This window comes from Lissotriton vulgaris, chromosome 5, assembly GCF_964263255.1.
Source record: "Lissotriton vulgaris chromosome 5, aLisVul1.2, whole genome shotgun sequence".
Classification (NCBI taxonomy): domain Eukaryota; kingdom Metazoa; phylum Chordata; class Amphibia; order Caudata; family Salamandridae; genus Lissotriton; species Lissotriton vulgaris.
In genome coordinates, this window is record NC_141693.1 from 1,766,733,073 (window position 1) to 1,766,753,248 (window position 20,176).

The window sequence follows — 20,176 nt, forward strand, 5'->3', positions numbered from 1 at the left end:
AAATCAAACATTCATAGATTTCTATGGACAGAATAGCTTGAAACCATTTACAAGTCATACTTTGAGTTGTGTATGTTGGATTTTTGTCATTTTGGTCTTCTTTGGTTTAGATTAGGATTCTTTATTTTTCTAAACTGGTGTGGTGTCCATTTGCAGTGTTTTCATTGTGCTACTGTGTATGATATGGACAGATACTTTACACATCACCTCTGAGATAAGCTTGTCTGCTCGTGCCAAGCTACCAAGCTACCAAGGGGGTGATCAGGAGTTATATAAGTGTGTGAACCCCTTACCCTGTTTAGAAGGAAATGTCCCTTCTTGGGCAGGGTGAATAGCTCTGCCAACTAGAGACCCTCATTTCTAACAGTAATCTATACTTACCATCGATTATTCAACATTCGCCATCTATTCATATACCATTCTCTATCTATCCTTTTCCTAATCCCCCTTTCTTTACAGCCAACCAAATACTTCTTTACCATTCTACATGCTACGTTGCCCTCTTTACATAAACATTGTCCACTCATCAGACCACTTGACTTGCAGAAGCCAAAGTCACTTATTGTAGACATCCCATATCATTACAATTTTTTTCACAGTTTTATATAGTGAGGACTCGACTGAAGGTATTGGAGTTCTTTACGTGAACACCAGTGGTGTTTCCTCCACTATGGCGGAAGAACGTCGCCCCCAACCTTTCAGCAGCATAAAAAAAACCACAATAATAAACCTGTGTTTAATACGATTTTATTTTGGTTCCTGGAGTCTTGGAGGCGGGGCAAGGGGAATAACAGGCAGCACAGGGAGTGATATGCACTGTTATCAGTGAGCATGACTGTTTGTCCGGCTGTCTCAGTCCAGCCAAACCGTCATGTGCGCTGAAGCTCTCTCCAACCCAGCTGCATTGCTAAGTTGAGCAAGCACAGGCTCCCAGTCTCCCTGGGAGGGCAATTCATCAGTGCGCAGGCCAATCCTGAAGCTGCTCTCATACATGAGAGCAGCTTTAGGATTTGCCGCATGGGAGTCTCCTCCTGCAGTGGAGCCACGAGAGGAGCAGAAGGCTAGCGATGTGGCAGGTAAGTTCTTTTTCTTTGTTATTGTCTGCCTCCTGCCCGCCCTGCTGGGCCACGTTCCTCTAACACCAGCCGCTACTGGTGAACACCAGTTACATTACACAAGGACACATTCATATTTGTATTTTTTCATTAAGGGATTTGCCAGAATCACAAAATGTTGAGTCGACGCCAAGACTTGAACCTGGTTCCCTAGTTCCAAAGTCTTCAGAGCAAATCCTTCTGTGCCATCCCGGGAATGACACCTAGCCCTGTCTGTGAAGCCCTTCTCGTTTCAAGGCCTGGAAGCCAGAGCATATTTCAGTCTCGCTTGTGCAAGACTCTTTTATTTTCTAAAGCATCTTGGATGGTTTCCCTGATGGTTTGTCATGGATGTTTCATATCTGATACCGTTTAACAGAGGAAATGATTTGCTGCTGTGCTTTAGGGAAGGCATTTTAATTCAAGCGGTGGCTAGATTTGATTATACAATAAATAATATATGTGATGATAATTAAGAAATTGTCACCAAAGGATGTGTTGTGGTTCCATAACAATCCACCTACTGCAAAGTACAGTGCAAGCAGATAATTGTAAAACACTGAGAATGAAACCATAGAATGGGCGTATTATCAAGCGGCAGCAATAATTATCGCTAGCCGCGCTTAGCGTGAGATTTTTTATCTCCGGCTATCGCTGGAAATTATCGCCATGATAGCGCTGTATTAACAACGCATAGCGCAATGGTGATAATTATTCCAGCAATAGCGGCGTTTTCCATGGAACATCGCTGGTTTTCCAGCAATATTCCATGGAAAACGGAGATAACCTTGCTGATACAACCCTGTGGTCGTATCAGCATAATCCACCCCAATGTAAAGTATAGGTAAGTCAGCATTTTAGCAGACGTTTTTGGCGAAAACCGTCTGCTAAAATGCGTTGGCCTCCTTGTAAATATTGCGATGTGCAAATCAGCGATAATTTAAAAGCAGTACTGCCCAGTGACGCCCACTTTGCATCTCAATAGAGATGCAAAGTGAGGCGTCGGAAAAACGGAGGCTAACATGCTCTAATGCATGTTAGAACCCACTTGTAAATAGGGCAATAGTTTTATCTCCGCGTTTTTGGCTTTAAAAGCCAAAAAGGCAGAGCTGAGGCCCTTGTTGATTTGCCCCCATATTACTAACTAACCTTAAACCCTAAGATTAGCTGTAAACCAAAACCTAAATTAAAAAATAATACTAACCTAGTCCATGCTTCTACACATAACCCCTTTATCACTGCCCACTGCTTTACATTTACCATGCTTTGATGAAAGTGAATTTCGGTGCAATGCTTATTTTATGGTCGAACATAGGTGCTTTGAAAAATGCCAGTTATTTGTGGCATTTGGCTAATCAGTGGATATCTGTTGATCCAAGGGGGTTGGATGCATGACTCGTTCATAGCATAACCATTGGCATTGTAAATGCTTTCCATTCAAATTTATTGCATTTGAATCTCATGTAAATAGCTTAGAAAACTGGCATAGGCCTGGACGAAAAGGCCAAACACAAACAGTGGCGTAGCTAGGGAGGGAGGGATGTGGGGGTGGTCCGCCTTTGGCAGCACTGTTTTTGGGAGCAACGGAGGTGAGCAAGTTGTGTCTGTCGACTACCACCAAGCCCCCCCACCAACGGAACAAATCGTCCGTTAGACCCCCACCCCTTACCTGCACCGGGTGGCAAACTTGGGGTCAGCTCCGGGTGGCAGTAAGTTTACCTACGCCATTGAGTTTACAACATTGTGCTTCCTTCAATTTGTGAACATTTTGTATTCCAGTTAAATAGTAACAAGTGGAAATGAGCGCTGCCAGTGGAAAAATATTTCAGCAAAAAAATAAACTGCAGTTTAAAGGCAACTTTCTGATCTCACACAGCTCAGCCCTCCGTCCTCCAGACACGCTCAATATACTAATTAATGCTTATCAAGCGGTTACTGCGGTGAGTTTTTTTGCATGCACCTACACAACTTCATATAATGGCACACACACAGCGTGAACATAATTCAAAGCAAAGGTCTAACTCGTTAGAAACCTGCAGCTGCCGCAATGCAACGTGTCTGCAAAGTGCTTCCACCACGGTGCCCTGTTATGTTTTACATCATTAATTGTTAACCCATACATTTTCTCCAGTATATTTTACAGACTGGTAACTCACATTTCCTTGTCACTAGCCACCTAGAGTCATTTTTACATTAGTTTGTTAAATATTTTTAGTCTCTTTCTTACAGGAATGAAAATATACAATTTAATGAGGGTAGGATTGGCTATTAGCATAACACTCTCCGCTTGGAGGGACTGTACTCCATTCTGCCAGGGTAATGACGGGATGTGCAGCTTTTTAGGTTTCGCTGGGGGGCGGAGCCGTTAGGCTCCTCCTCCAGCGAAATCTGTAGTTTCTAGTATGGGTGACTTGAAGACGCCTCTCTGCTTCATTGGCTAGCTCCATAAATGGAGGCTAGCCATTGGAACAGAGAGGCGTCCGTCAAAGCCGGACCAGACACGGGGGCGTTCCCGAGATTCTTTGGCTTTTGCCGACGTCACGCGACGCCGGGAACGCCCCCGTGTCTGGTCCGGCCGTGTTTGCTGCTGTCCTGCCTTGTGTCCCTCCTCCCGCCGTTTCCCGCCTCCCTCCCGCCGTCCGTTCCTCTCGTGTCCTTTCCCGCCCCCCTCCCGCCCCCTGTGTCTTCTCCCGCCCCCTCCCGCCGTCCGTTCCTCTCCCGCCCCCCCCGTGTCCTCGTAGGTGCTGCCGCCATTTTTTTAATTTTTTTTTAATTCGCGGCTGCCCACGCCGCACTTGTGCCAATTTTCGTGCCTGTGTCCTCTCCCGCCGTCCGTTCCTCTCCCGCCCCCCGTGTCCTCGTAGGTGCCTAGAGCAGCTTGAGTGTTATGGCCTAATTCTCGCGACCCACCATGGATTCCCAACGTTGCACTCTGACTGGCCCAGCTCCACCCATCCCGCCGCAGTCCTGCACGTCACGGCCCCTGCCCCGAGGCTGGGAAAGCCTCTGCAGTTGGAGCGACCAGAGGAGCCGCGAGGGGCGCGAGCGGAGGTGCTGCTGCTGCCCCCGTCGCACCGCTCTGCAGACTTCAGCCACTGGTTCCGGACCCTCCTGCCCCCAGCTCCGCTCGCCATGGCAGGGCGGTTTGTCCTTTGGCAACTCTTTGCCGCGGTGCTGCTCGCCCTCCTGCAGCAAGCAGCCTCCTGCCCCAGCCGCTGCCTGTGCTTCCGCACCACGGTGCGCTGCATGCATCTCATGCTGGAAACCCTGCCTGTCGTCTCGCCTCAGACTACCATCCTGTAAGTTTCTGCTCTTTGCGTTTCACTCTATTGAGCTGCGTGGCTGGCTAAACTCCGTCTGCACGCCGGTGTGCTAGCCGCATCCAAGGCTTACACGCTCCAGCCCCTCCCGCTGGAATCCTTTAGCGGTCGGGTCCAGCAGGCTGCAAACGAAGCCCCCGCCCGCGTGACTGAGGCGGCGCTGGGTCCTTGGGCCTTCCCTCCCCCTGGATAGCCCTGAGGTCGGTGGTTCCCCCCCGAGTGGGTCCTGTAGACCAGGGGGGCCATCCGCTCTACAAGACCCGACCGGGCCGATCGCGTCTCACGCGGGAAGCGTGAGACTTGGCAGGGAGTCGGGATTTCACCCGTCCAAGGCACCGCGAAGTGCGGCAAAGTGCATAGCAGGACCCCGTAGGTCCTAATCAGGCTCTCGACGATGCCTTCTGTCAAAGTCCCGCTTGATGGGCATTAACAACAATGCAATGGGTCTGGCTTTGCTACAGTGTTACCTTTTGAGAGGTGTGCGTGTGTGTCTGATACCGCCACGAATTGCTCATTGCGGACCTTCGGATACACATGTAATAGCGTTGCATTATTATTGTATGGTGCTTGCTGCACACCGTCGGAGCAGCACGTCCTTGCGTCTCCAAAACACCAATGCTCCCCTTTAACACTACCGCTGAATTGCAGAGACGCTCAGAACAAGCACATAAGTGCACATCTTGCATCAGCAACAGCCACAGGAAGGCAGTAACAGCTGATGGTTTACCTCGCCTCCATGTAATTTACCAATAGTTTAGGTCAGCAATTCCCTAAAGCAGTATTAAAACCACATTTCTTTGAACTGATGAAAGCTAAAAATTGGATACCCTTTCGCAAAAATGTGCTTAGGAGCTCAGATTCTGCTTCAGTCTCTTCAGAAGCCTCGGATACGCACGCCTATAATCAGATGTGGTAATTACCTAGTTACCATACATGATAAAATCCTACTTTGAGGCTTTTGGTGTTACTGGGTGCAATAATTACTGGATATTTCGAGTTGAGCCTGCAAAAAAATAGACCTAAATACATTTTTTTGACCTTAACAAATCACAAGTCGCATTGGTCCCTAATAAATATGAGTAGTTCTGACCTGCTATAATCTACCAGGGGAAAACTGCAGGGCCTCTTTCTATGTTTGTCACAAAACTCTTAAGTATGAAATGTGTGGGGATAGCAGTTACCGCACATACTGATTGCAAAGCACTGGGGCACTCGTAAGGGAAGAGATGACATTCTGTCTCAAAGGCTTGATGCGACGATGATCACAGTAGGTTTCCCTTCTTTCAGGATCTCCTCACCCTACCCCCCATTTGCTGGATCGAGTGCTATTTTGTGTATACAAAAAATGCTATTCACGAGAAACAATTACAGGCTACGATGAGTGCTTAATAATTGAACAGATTCTTTGACTTGTGTGCAATCCTAGCTGACCCTCCGCCAGCTGCCTCCCTTTTCTCATGACCCGGTGGGATGGGCTACCTGCTGTTACTACATTACTTTCACTCTCAGATCAATGAAAAACCAAAAGGAAAAGGTTTCTACTGTAAACGATCAGAGCTGCATCAGTCGCAAACCAATAGAGAGCTCTAAGTTTTCTTGTCGTGAGGTCTAAAAAGGGTAGTCAAATGACTAGGAGCCAATAGCTCAAACTTTTCCAAAGGCGAAACCATTGCATTGTAAATGCTTGTTTGCCCTGGCAGACTGTAGCCTACAATATTTTTAGATCCGCCTTCATAGGATATGCCGCCACGCTGACTCCTCCGGAGGCAGTGAAAGTTTGCAGTGTGGGCGCTATGTTCAGTTCACCCACTCAGCAAAGATTTTTGTTTTTCAAAACAACCTCCCAAAGTTGGAGTTTGTTTTGAAAAACAAAAAAAAAATAAAAAAATGTCACCGGCTCATTAAGATTGTTCTCCCCGAGTATGGGGGTGTTTTATTTGTTTTTCTGTTCAAGAACAAGAAGCTTTCTCTGGGAGTCCAGAACAGGAAAGAAATATGTCTGAGGTATTTTGGCAGATGGCCCAATATTAATCACTGTCAGTCAAAGTTTTCCACTAGTGGAGCTTTCTGGACAAAATTAAATTTCTCAGCACTTTAAAAGTCCCACGGCTCTCATTGAATAGTTGAATGATGTCCACATAAAAGTGTTCTTCAGAAGTCTTCAAGAGGAACTGAAATTTGATCAAGTGATTTCTCCCCAGAAGATATAGGGCCTCATTACGATGGCAGACGGACTTCAGTCCATCATTTCGGATGTGGGACCAGTCGCCTATGAGGAGGCCTCCCCACAATCCGAATTACGATGCAACCACCATCGTGGTGGTCACACTTGCCATACTTTACATTGCGGCAGGTACTGCTGGCTGCAGCACCCACTGCAATATATATAAGCTTTGTTTACATTTCCCTGCACTACGTGGCAGGCACCATGCAGTTCCTGCCACATGGTGCATGGAAATGTAGGGGAGCACCAAAGGTGCCCTCCAACCCCCAAAATAAAGTGCCCAGGTTGAAGGTGGCCCGCTATGGCCCCCAAGGTCACTTTGCGCCAACTTGTTAATGGCGGGTTAACCGCCATGAACAGGGGGGTGAAAAGGGATATCATTGCTGGGCAATGCAACAGCTCTCATAGGCGGTCGGAAAATGACTGTCTGTTTGAACCATGGCAGCCAGTCTTTCTGACCGCCACGTTTCCGCCCGCCATAGAAATCTGCCAGGCGGAAAACCGCAGTATGATGGCGGAGGGCCCGCCACCGACACACTGTTGTTGCCGTGCCTTCCTCCATCATAATCAAGTCCATAATCTCCTATTTTAGGTATAGCAAATGGAGCAAAGATTATGGGCGATTTAGCAGCATTTTCCTCTGTTCTAGAAAGATGAGTCAAGAGGACATGGGGTAAGGTCATTTAGCACCAGGAGTCGTAATTCGACTGCTGGGATGCATAAGAGAACGGCTCACCCTTTCAGGAAAAGCAGGGCAGAAGAAACAGCAGGTGGTTTCGGAATGGGGGAGTTGGGTATCACTCAGCACAAATTGACACAGCCCAAATGGGGTACAGCCCTGGTGGGTGATGCAGTTTCGTTGTCCTTGCTGGTAAGAACATTAAAACACTACCTCCTCCTTGTTTTCATATCATTGCCTTTCTTAGCCACAGAGTGTTAGCTAGAATTTTGATAAATGTTTGGTGGATTATTGGGTCACCTGTAACTTCTATTATACCAGGTTGTGGCCCAACACCATATCCCAAACCATACTGAAATATGATCAGTACCTATACAATGTGTTGATTGCTTTGTCATATTGTCCAGGCACATGCCTCACCAAACTCAAGAACTGTACACATCAACAGCATTGACATCACGAACCTTTAGATGGTCCTAAGAATGCTGTGACTGAAGAAACGCACCTTTCAAAAATCGTATTGCTGCAGATATTATGGTACATATCAAAATACTCATTATATGCCTGTGATCCACGGTTGTCCTCTAGATGATGCATGCTTAATGAAAGTTGCTTCTGTCTTAAGTGATATCCCATCAGAGTATTCCTTGTACATGAATGTAAACAAAGAAGCGGATACCCTATCTCTGCATATTGAACATGACTGTATAAATTACCTCATTTCAGGAGATTCTAGTAACTTTTTCAATCACAACAGATGAATATACATGCAAGAAGAACTGGATGATATTTCAGAAATGCTTCCAATTAAAGAGTCATTTATGTATTGAATGCATTATCTGGTGGGCACATGGGATCTCATATTTGCTCTTATCAGAATATTGGATCCTTGAAAATAGTGTGAATCTGCAATCAGCGACAAATCTATTGGATTCTCTTCTTTTCATGGCTCAGCTTTGTTGTTCCCTTCAAATCTTATTCACAAACTCCCAAAGCTATTGCCGTGTTACGGATCCATATGGAAGGAAATGAATATGGAATTATAGGGATTACACTAACTTCATCTGATAAATTCTGAGTCATTATTCAAAAGCTTGTTCATGACTTTGAAAAGGTCCACCTTTCAGCGTATTCAGTGACTATCTATTGATAATTTTAAAACTGAGCATGATAGTGTCTACTTTAACGAACACCGGTTATAGCTTCCTACCCTAGAAACAGAACAAAAAGGCTGTGGATGTTTCCATGATGGATAAAGTATTTAGGTACACGCAAGACCTAGGAGGTAATCAGCCAATATACCCAGTAGACTCTCCCCATACAAGACGTAAATTACTATATGAATAGTCGTAATATGCGTGCACAGGAAGAAAATAGTCTCAAAGACCACAGAGTTTGCTTCACTGTCCCCCAGTCCCACGAAATCTAAAGCATATATGTTCAATGAATTCTATTACCGTCCTTCCTTCGCAAGACATGCACATCCCAAACTCTACTGTGACAGATCTCTAGATGAACAACTGTAAGCAGCTGAAGTGCAATTTGCTTTACCTACTCCCTGTTGCAATGCAGCTTAATCTCAGAATTCTGTTTCTCTTGTTGTTTTCCTGCAAAATATATTTTTAAGATGCCCGTCTCTTGGATTGTTAAATCTAAGTGACAATAACAGCCCCTCAGTTGGGTGACCACCTCACTCTAGTTCATTATGGACACTCTCCAGTCCAGAACCTTCAACCTACAAGCAGCTATCAGAAGCAAAGCTAGACTGCAATTTATAGAGTCCTGTAGGGGATAAAATGAAAGTTCATTACTAGAAACGTTGTCCCTAATTACCTTGAAGGATCAGCTCACTGCACCCCTAATTAATATTTGTGCTATTTAAAAATCATTAATCAATTAATGAATAGATGCATTTTGCCATTTTGTTAGCTGTGTCTTGACCTAACGTTTTACATGGGTGAGATCTGGCGCAACATTGAACTCACTGCATTCAATAATCCCATATTTTGCATCACTTTTCAACCATCCCTTTATAGCATTTCCTGCATGCCAGAAAATGAGTGCCTCTGCTCTTGTGGTCACAAATTGATATATATTCACCTTAGGGAACTGTTAGTCAGCTCGACTCTCCAAAAGTAAATGTTGAAAGTATCAAGCGAGCCTTCTATGAGAGAATTGTTCATGGATTGCATGGACCATGTTAGAACTGGGGGTCTCTAGTTGGCAGAGGTAGGTACCACTGTCCAAATAGGGACCCTTGCTTCTAGTAAGGGTAAGGAGGAAACCCTCCGAGAAGACCCCTGCTCACCCTCTAGGTAGCTTGGCACGAGCAGTCAAGGCTAATCAAAAGGCAATGTGTAAAGTATTTGTACCAACACTCACAGTAACACAGTGAAAACACCACAAACTGACTCCACAACAGTTTAGAAAAATAAAGGTATTTAATCTAAACTACACAAGACCAAAACGACAAAAATCCACCATACACAGTTCAAGAATATGGTTGCAAAAGAGTTCTTTAGGTTGCGATAAAATAATCCACAGTTGTGTGAAAAGTTCACAGTTGTGTCAAATTTAGTTGACAGTGCCTTTAGTTGCGACAAAGTTCCAAAAGCAGAAGCTGGTGCGGTGGAAAACAAGCGGTGCGTTGCTCCTGGGACCTTGGGGAGGTGATGCGACAACCACGCTGCAGCAGCGGGCGTGTTGCGACAAATCTGGTCTGTATGGGGAGGAAGGCCACTCGTATGGATTCCGGTGCGTAGGTTCTGTAGGAAGTTTGTTCTCACGAAGACACGATGCGACAATCTCGTAGGGGCTGCGACGATCTCCGGGGCGACGATGCGCGATCCAGCGGTGATCTCTCTCTCACAGCTCCTCGATGCGATGATGTTCGCAGCGACGTGATGCGGTCCGCAAGCAAGCGGTGCGGGGTGCTCACCCAGCGACGACAGGCTCTGTGACTACACTTGCAGCGATGGTGATCTTCCCGCAATCGAAGGATGTGTCGTCTTAGGCAGCAGCAACAGACGCTGCGACGATCTCGACCTCCGTAGCGGCGGGAATTTCTTTGCACTGTTGGGGATGCGCTCCGCAGCGAGCGATGCGATAACTTTTCAGCTGCAAAAGTCTCTCAATCTTAGTTTCCAGCTTCCCAGCACATGTACAACTTCCAGAGGCACCACAACTGGCCCAAGCACTCTAGGAAGGACAGAGCTCTCTCAGCAGAGTTCAGGGAAGCTGGGGGTGAAGCCCTTTTGTTTCTGGGACTTCAAAAACAGGGAGCCAGCTCTTCTCATGCCCTTGGAGATTCCTTCAAGACAGGGGACACAGCACAACAGCAAAGTCCTTCCCCTCTCCTTGGTAGCAAAGCAACAGAAGGACAGTCTTCCTTCTTCAGATTCAGCTTTCTCCTTGGCAGAGGTTCCTTCTTGATTCCAGGATGATCTAATTTTCTGTTGTCAGGGGTCCTGTACTTATACCCCTAAATGTTTTTGTTCTCTTTGTGCAAGTTGGGCCTGAGCCCGGTCTGAACCAGTTCTGGGTGTTCCTTGAGCACTTTGTTTTTCTGGCTTCTCCTTTCCTTTCAGAGTGAGGGGCAGGGTCGTCAGCCACCCAGCAGGAGGTGGAGCCAGCATTGTGGAAGGCAGGCACAGCCCTATTCAGGCCCAGGTGCTTATCTCCTCCCACCACTCAAGTTGCAAATGCAGTCATTCAGCCTAAGGGCTGACACAGCCAGCCTCCTGGGGAATCCCCAGCCCCTGTCACTCTCAAACCAGACAGTCAATACACAAACAGGCCAAGGCACACAGAAAGGTCAGACAAGAGAACAGCAACTTTCTAAAAGTGCTATTCTCAAACACAGGATTTAAAAACAACCTTTCCTAAAAGGTGTGCTATTAAATTCTGAGTTCAGGGATACCAGACTTTTATGTCCTATCTTGTTCCTCTGGGAAGATCTTATGGTAGCCACTGTAGCCAGCATCCCCCATGATAGCCTATGGAGCAAGATAGCCTTGCAGCAGTGAAAAACGAAAATGGCTGTAATTCACTACCAGAGCATGGTACCTGCACAAGTACATGCTCTACCTTTCACATACACTGTACCCTGCCCAAAGGGGTACCTTGGGCCTTCCATAGGGGTGACCAATGTGCACAAAAAGGGAAGGGTTAGGCCTGGTCGATGGGGACACTGACCAGGAGGATATGGCAGTTCACAGACTGCACACAGGCACTGCGGTGGCAGGCCTGAGACACCATTTTAGGGCTACTCATGTGGGTGGCACAATCAGTGCTGCAGGCCCACTAGTAGCATTTGTCATCACCAGCCCTGGCACACCCAGTGCACTTTACTAGGGACTTCATGGTGATACAAATATGCCAATCAGGTATATCCAATCAGAATAACAATTTACACAGGGAGCACTTACACTCTGACACTGATCAGCAGTGGCAGAGTGTCCAAAGCATCTAAACCAGCAAAAACAAAATCCAGCACAGCCTCAAAAATACAGCAGGTAGAGGCAAAAAGATAGGGGTAACCACACCAAAGATGCCAGGTCTAACACGTGTCCCCTCCAGCTGAAAGTGGGGAGAACTACCCACCCTCTTGGGAGTTCGCTTCACTAAGGCGGAAAAATCTGGACAGACCATCATCGTTGGCGTGTTCTGTACCAGGGCGGTGTTCCACCATAAAGTCCATTCCCTGTAGGGAGATGGACTACCTCAACAGTTTTGGGTTCTACCCCTCATCTGAATTAACCATCTGAGGGGCCTGTGGTCGGTCTGAACACGGAAGTGAGTCCCAAACAGGTAGGGCCTCAGCTTTTTCAGGGCCCAGACCACAGCAAAAGCTTTCCTTTCAATCACACTCCACCTCTGTTCCCTGGGGAGTAGGCCCTTACTAATGAAAGCTACCGGCTGGTCCCAGCCATCCTCAGTGACCTGTGAGTACTGCTCCCACACCATGCTCTAAAGCGTCTGTCTGCACTATGAACTCACTGGAGAAGTCAAGTGCCTTGAGCACCGGTGCTGTGCACATGGCAGTGTTCAGGGCAACAAAAGCAGTCTGGCAGGTTTCAGTTCACTTTCTTGGGCTGTCTTTTTGAAGTCAGCTCTGTCAAGGGGGCGACGATGGTGCCATATCCCTTGACAAACCGTCTGTAATACCCGGTGATTCCTAAAAAGGCTCTCACCTCTGTCTGGTTCTTGGGGGGCTCCCAAGCCAGAATGGTATCAATCTTTGCCTGTAGGGTCGCCACCTGGCCACTCCCCACCTGGTTTACCAAATACACCACAGATCTCTGCCCTATCTGGCACTTGCTGGCCTTGATAGTGAGGCCTGCCCTTTGCAGAGCCTTCAACACTTCACAGAGGTGTTGCAAGTGTTCCTCCCACGTGGAGCTGAACACAGCAATGTCATCCAGGTATGCGGCGCTGAATTCCTCCAGCCCTGTCAGTACCTGGTTAACCAGTCTCTGGAAGGTGGCAGGGGCATTCTTCAACCCGAAGGGCATGACTCGGAACTGGAAGTGCCCCTCTGGCGTTGAGAATGGCCCCATCAGTTAAGGCAATCTGCCAGTACCCAGAAGTCAAATTAAATGTACTGAAGTACTGGGCAGCTCCCAACTGACCCACGAGCTCATCAGCTCTGGGGATGGGGTGTCCATCAGTCTTCGTGACCGAATTGAGTCCACGGTAGTCCACACAAAACCTGAGTTTGGGAGTGGCACCAGGCGCAGCAGCTTTTGGTACCAAGACCACTGGGCTAGCCCAGGGGCTGCTTGAGGGCTCAATCACCCTTAGCGCCAACATCTTGGAAACCTCTTCCTTGATGCTGGCCCTGACCTTATCAGCTACCCTGTAAAATGTCTGTTTCACAAGCAGACTATCTCCAGTGTCCACATCATGGACGCACCAATTGGTGATACCTGGGGTCAGGGAGAACAGAGAGGAAAACTGACCCAACACCTGGCGAAAGTCCCCTTGCTGTTCTGGGGTCAGGGTGGGTGAGAGGACCACACCATCCACTGACCCGTCTTGCTCCTTAGCTGCCGGGAGGTCAGGGAGAGGATCACTATCCTCCCCCCCTCCTGCATCTGTAGTCATGAGCATTGTCACTTCAGACCTCTCAAAGTGTGGTTTGAGGCGGTTCACATACAAGACTCTCAGGGGCTGCCTGGGAGTCTTCAAGTTAACCAGGTAGATTACTTCGCTCTTGCGCTCCACTACCTCATATGGCCCAGTCCACTTGTCTTGGAGCATGCAAGGCTCCACTGGCGCCATCACCCACACTTTCTGCCCAGGTTGAAATTCGACCAGAGTGGTATTCTGGTCGTACCCTCTTTTCATTTCTTCCTGGCTAGCTTCCAGGTTCTCCTGAGTGAGCTTCCTGAAGCGTTGTGTCTGGTTGCGGATGGCCAGCACATAGCTGAACACACCCTGGGGGGTTTTCCCACGGGATTTCTCCCACCCCTCTTTCACCAGTATGAGAGGTCCTCTAACAGGTTGGCCATACAGGAGTTCAAAGGGACTGAACCCTAAGGACTTCTGAGGCACTTTCCTGTAGGCAAACAACAGGCATGGTAGAAAGACGGCCCACTTCCGTCTCATGGGCTCCGCTAGGCCCATAATCATACCTTTTAGGGTGCGGTTGAACCTTTCAACCAACCCATTTCCTTGAGGGTGGTAAGGGGTGGTGAACTTATAAGTCAACCCACACTCCTCCCACAGAGACTTCATGTACCTAGAGATGAAGTTGGGCCCCCGGTCGGAGACCACCTCTCTGGGGAAGCCCATATGGGAAAAGATCCCCATCAAAGCACGGCCCACCAGGGGTGCTGTGCTTGTCCTGGGAGGGACTGCTTCCGGGTTCCGGGTAGCCCCCTTTACTTTCAGCCCCTGGGTCAGCTATTGCAAAAGTATAACTAAATTATTTTAATAATCAGTAAAAAAAAGAAAACGATTTAAACAGACCTCTAATTGCTTGGGGACGGGCTCATGGGTTTTTGCAGCTGCAACGATAAGTGATCACGAGTGTCATGTCACGTGACCCTGGCAGCGAAATCTATGCCTTTCGTTTTGGCCCGAGTCTACTTTGCCGGGCTGATGAGCTCACTGCCCTGAGGCCTGTGAGGTCATCAGCTCGGCAAAGACATAGCCTCAAGGACCAGTCTCCACCCACTAATGACGTTTGGGTAAAGTTTGCCCCGGGCGTTTCAGGTTCAAGCCCTGTAACGCCAGGGGCTGCATGTCAATCAGCGAATGTAGAGGACGGCACCCCACCCTTTCCCAACTTGTCACAGGGAGGTGGGTCCTGCCCTCTGATAGAAAGGGAGTGGTACAGGCTTCAGGTGGGAAGCCGAGTCTGCGCAGTAAGTCATAAGGACTTTTTAAGACACACTGCGCAGACGCGCTACCCGCGCTGCTGTTACAGTACAGTGTGAACGGCCGCCATCATTTATTTGCAGGTCGGCGTTTCAATAGGAGGCTCTGGCCACAGCTTGTGAAGACGCACCTCTTGTTCAACAGCCTACCTCACCCCTCTCACGTCCGCCTCTTTTCTCCCCATCCAAGGCCCTTCCCTGGGTCTCCTCAGGCCCCTGACACCCCCTGGGTCTCCTCAGGCCCCAGACACCGTGCTCCTGAGTGCTGAGTAAAAAAGTCTGACTGCAGCTGGCGAAATCCTGAGTATTCTTCTACACACGTTAACAATAGCTGACAGGGACGCTGCAGCCACTTTTCAAGTTAGCACAATTCTAGTTCTAGAAGAGGCAAGAGAAAAGCAGGTCAAACACCTGTTCCGAGTGAGCTGGACAAAGAAGGCCCAGTTGTCCGTAATCAGGTGAGGGACTCCTTCAGTCTGACTCTGTTCTTTGTTCGATATAATTGGCAAAAACTCAATTTTTGTTAGTCTGTCTTTGGCGAGACCTTAATGAGGTGTTTGTCTTCTCCTGTCAACATCTGATACCAGGGACCTGACTTCGTCCCTTCAGCTAACAGGCCGCTGCAGAGGAATCCGAGGGCAGGGTGCATGCAAGGGGAGGCCAGGTTCCCTTTCAAAAATTAATGTGTCCTTGTGTTACGCAACAAGTGCTCATGTAAAGCGCTTTGATATCCAAAATCTTTAGGTCAAGTTCGCGCTATATAAAGATCTGTTAAAAAAGGAGAAAACAATGCTCCATGGTTGAGCCAAAGGCTGATGGCACACAGATGTGTACATGTCCGTAGAATGTCTGTCATGTTATATTTTATAATATACAAAACTATAATCTAGTAAAGTGTAGATTTTTTATCATCACCTCCTATGGGACATACTTTTATAAATTGTATTTAGGACACTATATTTCCGGTATACATTTTGTTACTACCATACTACCTGTAGGGACTTTAATCATTGACTCCTTTTAAGAAGGCAGTAGCTTGAACATAAAGAATGAAATTAATCTGTGAGTGAGTATGAGTGAATACTCAGAGCTTTGCAACAGCTGTACTGTAAGTTCATAATGGTAGATGAAACATTACATTCATCAAATTGTTCACGGTCCAAGACAGTGCACAGGACACCAATGGTTATTTTTTTGTAGTTTGGGGCTATTGATCCATTTACAGAATCTGAGCATCCATTGTTTGACCTCACTTTATTAATACAAGTTAAAAGTCAGCCACAATGCTGTCATGTTTGTGTATTTATTAAAGCAGTATTGGCTTGTAGTAAATATATTAAGTATCATAATATTGCTACATTGGGCATGCATGACATGACGAAATGTAATGTTGCGTGATTTTCACAAATATAATTTCTTTCCTGCCTGTCTTGGAATCTGCGTGCATGCATCCATTTTATATCATGACATGTGAGTATCTCTGAAACATCCCTGTACACAGTGAATATGGCTGCAGAGAGTCATAATTGGGTGCAAAATAGAAAGGTCATTTATTCTAATAAAAGTAGTCAGAGTGCATGCAAGAAATGGGTCCTGGGATACAGATTGGCAGTGAGATCAACATTGCTGATATGTAGTGGATGTTGTAAAGTTACCCTTGGCAGGATTGTTGTTGGTGGAACTATTCCTGGTGGAGTTACTGCTGCCATGTTGTAATATATTGGTGGTAATACCACATAAGCTAATTCTGCTCTCCATAATTCTGGTAATTGAGTATGTTTCCTGCTTCAGCCGTGAATGAGTGGAATCACCACATCAGGCTAAGAGCTGGGCCTTTTAAAGAGCACTTTATAACGAAAAGTAGTTGTATTGTAATTGCATTTATATAGCTTTTAATACCCCTTACAAGTTGTTAAAGCTCTGGGGTTGCAGAGTACCATGTTACCCACAATAAAGGTAGTAAATGTAAATGTAAATGTAAATGTGGCGTATTTGTATAGCGCGAACAGTGACCCGGAGGCATCCCGGCGCTTGTACTCCTACCACAAGGGAACCCCTCCTGGCTTTTCCTTGTGGGGTGTCCACTCCTGGGCATCCCATGGTGAAACCAGGCATCCCTTGTGTATCAGGGGGCCTTTGTGGAGACTAAGCAAGCTATTGCCCAGAGTTGCAGCGTGGGACCCATGCTTAGAATCCGCACTGAGGCGAGAATATCCGGTCAGAGGAATTTAAGCCCGCAACCCGCCGAGGCAGGAATCGAACCCTGGTCCCTGGCCAGCGTTCTGCATCAAGGTCTGCCGCTCTAAGCATTGAGCCACACTTCTCCTTTTAACCACATGGCTGCTGGGCGTTTTCCCCCCCACTGCTGGAAAATGCCATTTTAGTGGCACTATGACGAGCTCAGCTCGTCATCAGCACACGACACCCGTGGGTGATGACGAGCTGAGCTCGTCATCAGCATCGAAAGGGTTAAGAAGGCAGTAGCTTGAACATAAAGAATGAAATTAATCTGTGAGTGAGTATGAGTGAATACTCAGAGCTTTGCAACAGCTGTACTGTAAGTTCATAATGGTAGATGAAACATTACATTCATCAAATTGTTCACGGTCCAAGACAGTGCACAGGACACCAATGGTCATTTTTTTGTAGTTTGGGGCTATTGATCCATTTACAGAACCTGAGCATCCATTGTTTGACCTCACTTTATTAATACAAGTTAAAAGTCAGCCACAATGCTGTCATGTTTGTGTATTTATTAAAGCAGTATTGGCTTGTAGTAAATATATTAAGTATCATAATATTGCTACATTGGGCATGCATGACATGACGAAATGTAATGTTGCGTAGTTAGTTAGTGCTTAATATTGTTGTAGATTTGTTGGGTATGGGATTACTCTTGTGCTCTGAGGATTCTGAAGCATTTCATCTAGTTTCTAGTGGTGGATTGAGTTATTAGGCTTGCTGCTCTTTTATGAAAAAAATAAACTCCTGCATGTAGGGTCCCCTTTTGGGTTGCCTACTCCTCTAATGCTAACAGGGAAACTGAGCCCACAGGCCCCCTTATAAAATAAAACATCAACAATTTGCTGGAAAATGCATAATTTTATCCCATTGTTTTAAAAAAAAGATTTGCACTTGGAAGGGCGGCCTGCCTCCCAAAAAATGCTGCGTCACTTTAAAGAGCACCTCAACAGCCCCCCGCGCCGCCAGCCCCACCTCTCTCAAACTTCACCAGCCGCCATGAAAGAGGACAACAAATATCATTCGTAGGCTAATCGTAATAGACATTTGCGGTACAAACTCTGATTGTTCGGGACAGACTAAGTACTCCATCAATAAGGACAAACAACCTGCTTCTAAGGTCGCAACAATTTTCTTATTTAAATTTAGTAGTGTTAATGGGCGATGTGATGTACATTTGGTCGGATCTCTGCTGGCTTAGGAAGCCCTGGTATTATGGCTTCTCTCAATGTGGTGAGTAAGACTCCCTCTTCCACTTCTGTCGGATTTATTGAATTAAGGTTTTTGTATTTTGCAGTTCACACTCCAAGGACTCACAGTCCAATTGGTTTTAGATTGCACACCCAGTGCTTACATCGAGCTAGTGGTTGCTGGTGGAGCCCAACAACATACATTTTTGGGTAGTCTTTGAACCAGAGCAAGAGAGATAAAAACATAAAAAGAGGAAAAATGGAGGAAGAGACAGATGGAAAATCAGAAACAAAGAGAGAATTCAGGTATAAATAAAAACTGACAGAGAGGGAAATTAGAATTGTTTGGTCTGTATAAGTCGCATGCGTTTTGCTTCTTGGGGCATGGTCTATGCTGCAGTTTAAAGGTGCCCTAATGAAAGAAGTCACTCCTTGTTTCAATAACGCCAGCACTGGCGGTTTCTCTCCGAGGGCATCTGGGCTCCGCCCCTGTTACATTTAACAATAAATGCTCAGCTCATAATATATAATAAAAAACTTTATTGTAGTCTAGTACTACTACTCTCATTATGTATAATTCTGCTAGAAGAACACGGGGCACTGTCTTCCCCATTCACCGATACCACCGCTAGGTCACATAACTCAGTGACTCTGTTTGTTTGCTACCCAGGCGGTCCCAAAGAAGCCTACGTGTTTGCCGGGCTGACAACCTCAGAGCCCTGAAGGCTGTGATGTCATCACCTCGGCAAAGACCTAGCTTCAGGTCCTAGTCTCCACCCCCTGATGGCGTTTGAAAACCAAGTCCAGTATCGCTAAACCTCCATGTCAATCAGAGAGTAGGGAGCATTGGCATCACACGCTTTCCCAACTTGTTACAGGGCGTCGGTGAGACCCCACCCTGTGACGAGTTGGGAAAGCGTGTGGCAGGTAAGAAGCAGTAATCGAGTCTGCGCAGATTTGACCAGAGACTGCTACACGCGAGCCTCTGCAGGGTCAATCCAACTTGGAAGGCACCATTTAAAAAGATTCTGAATGCATGTCCGAGGCAGTCCGAATCATCATCTGGTGCAGTGCAGTGCCTGCCAGTAGCAGCTAGCCCATTAGTTGCTTGCCGCTGTGCACAGCACTGACTGGCTGCTGTTGTGTCATGTCAGGACTCGGAAGAGTAGGCGTTGGAGAGGAGGACTTTGCATCTGTGAACCTTGGAGCAGTTCAGCAGCACCAGGTAAGGCCCAGTGCAACCTTCAGCAGCCGGGGCCAGCATTCATGAGCTGGACAGGACACTAACACATCAGTTTACCCTTTTCCAGTACTGCCCTTTTCATTGTCAGTCGAGGACAACATTATTTGTATTTAGAGTAGATAGTTGGTCAGTACGTGCAAATTCATTTATGAGATTATTTGTCAAAGAGAGGTAATTTGTTATTATTAATTAATAATATTCACGAGATGCATGAGGAGCAATCCCGAGTCCCCTGGTGTGCCAGGGCGCCAGACGATGAAGTTTCAGCTCCCGATGCTCGGGCTCCTCCAGCTCTTATTCAGAAATATCAGCCCCTGATTGTGAACTCTTAGTTTCGCTACTGAGGAGAAGGGTGGAGGGTGGGGTCTGCAGCGGAGGCCAGAGCATGATCTGGGAAGAGTATGATGATCAGAATGCCAGGAGCTGCTGCTGGAAGAGAAGTAAGTGCTGACATCCGGTTGTCGTGCTTGTTGGTGTTTATTTATTGTGCAGTGTTATAAAGTGCTGCGAAGGTGAACATTTCCATTTTTAGGCGCCTCTTGAACTGCATGTGGTTGAATCCAAGTTACTGGTCTGATGTACCTTTCTTGGGATCTGGGCAGCGATATTTGTCCACAGGCCTGATCTAGTGTCTGGATTAGGTATTCATAGTTACTGGTCATGATTGTTAGTTCTGGGAACTGGTCCTGGTCCCAAGTTTAGAGCACTAGTCCAGAATACTGGCTATGGTAACTGGTTCTGAACACATTTGCTAGGGTCAAAACACAGCTTGTGTGTTTGTTTTGTTATTTGCACCTTCATAC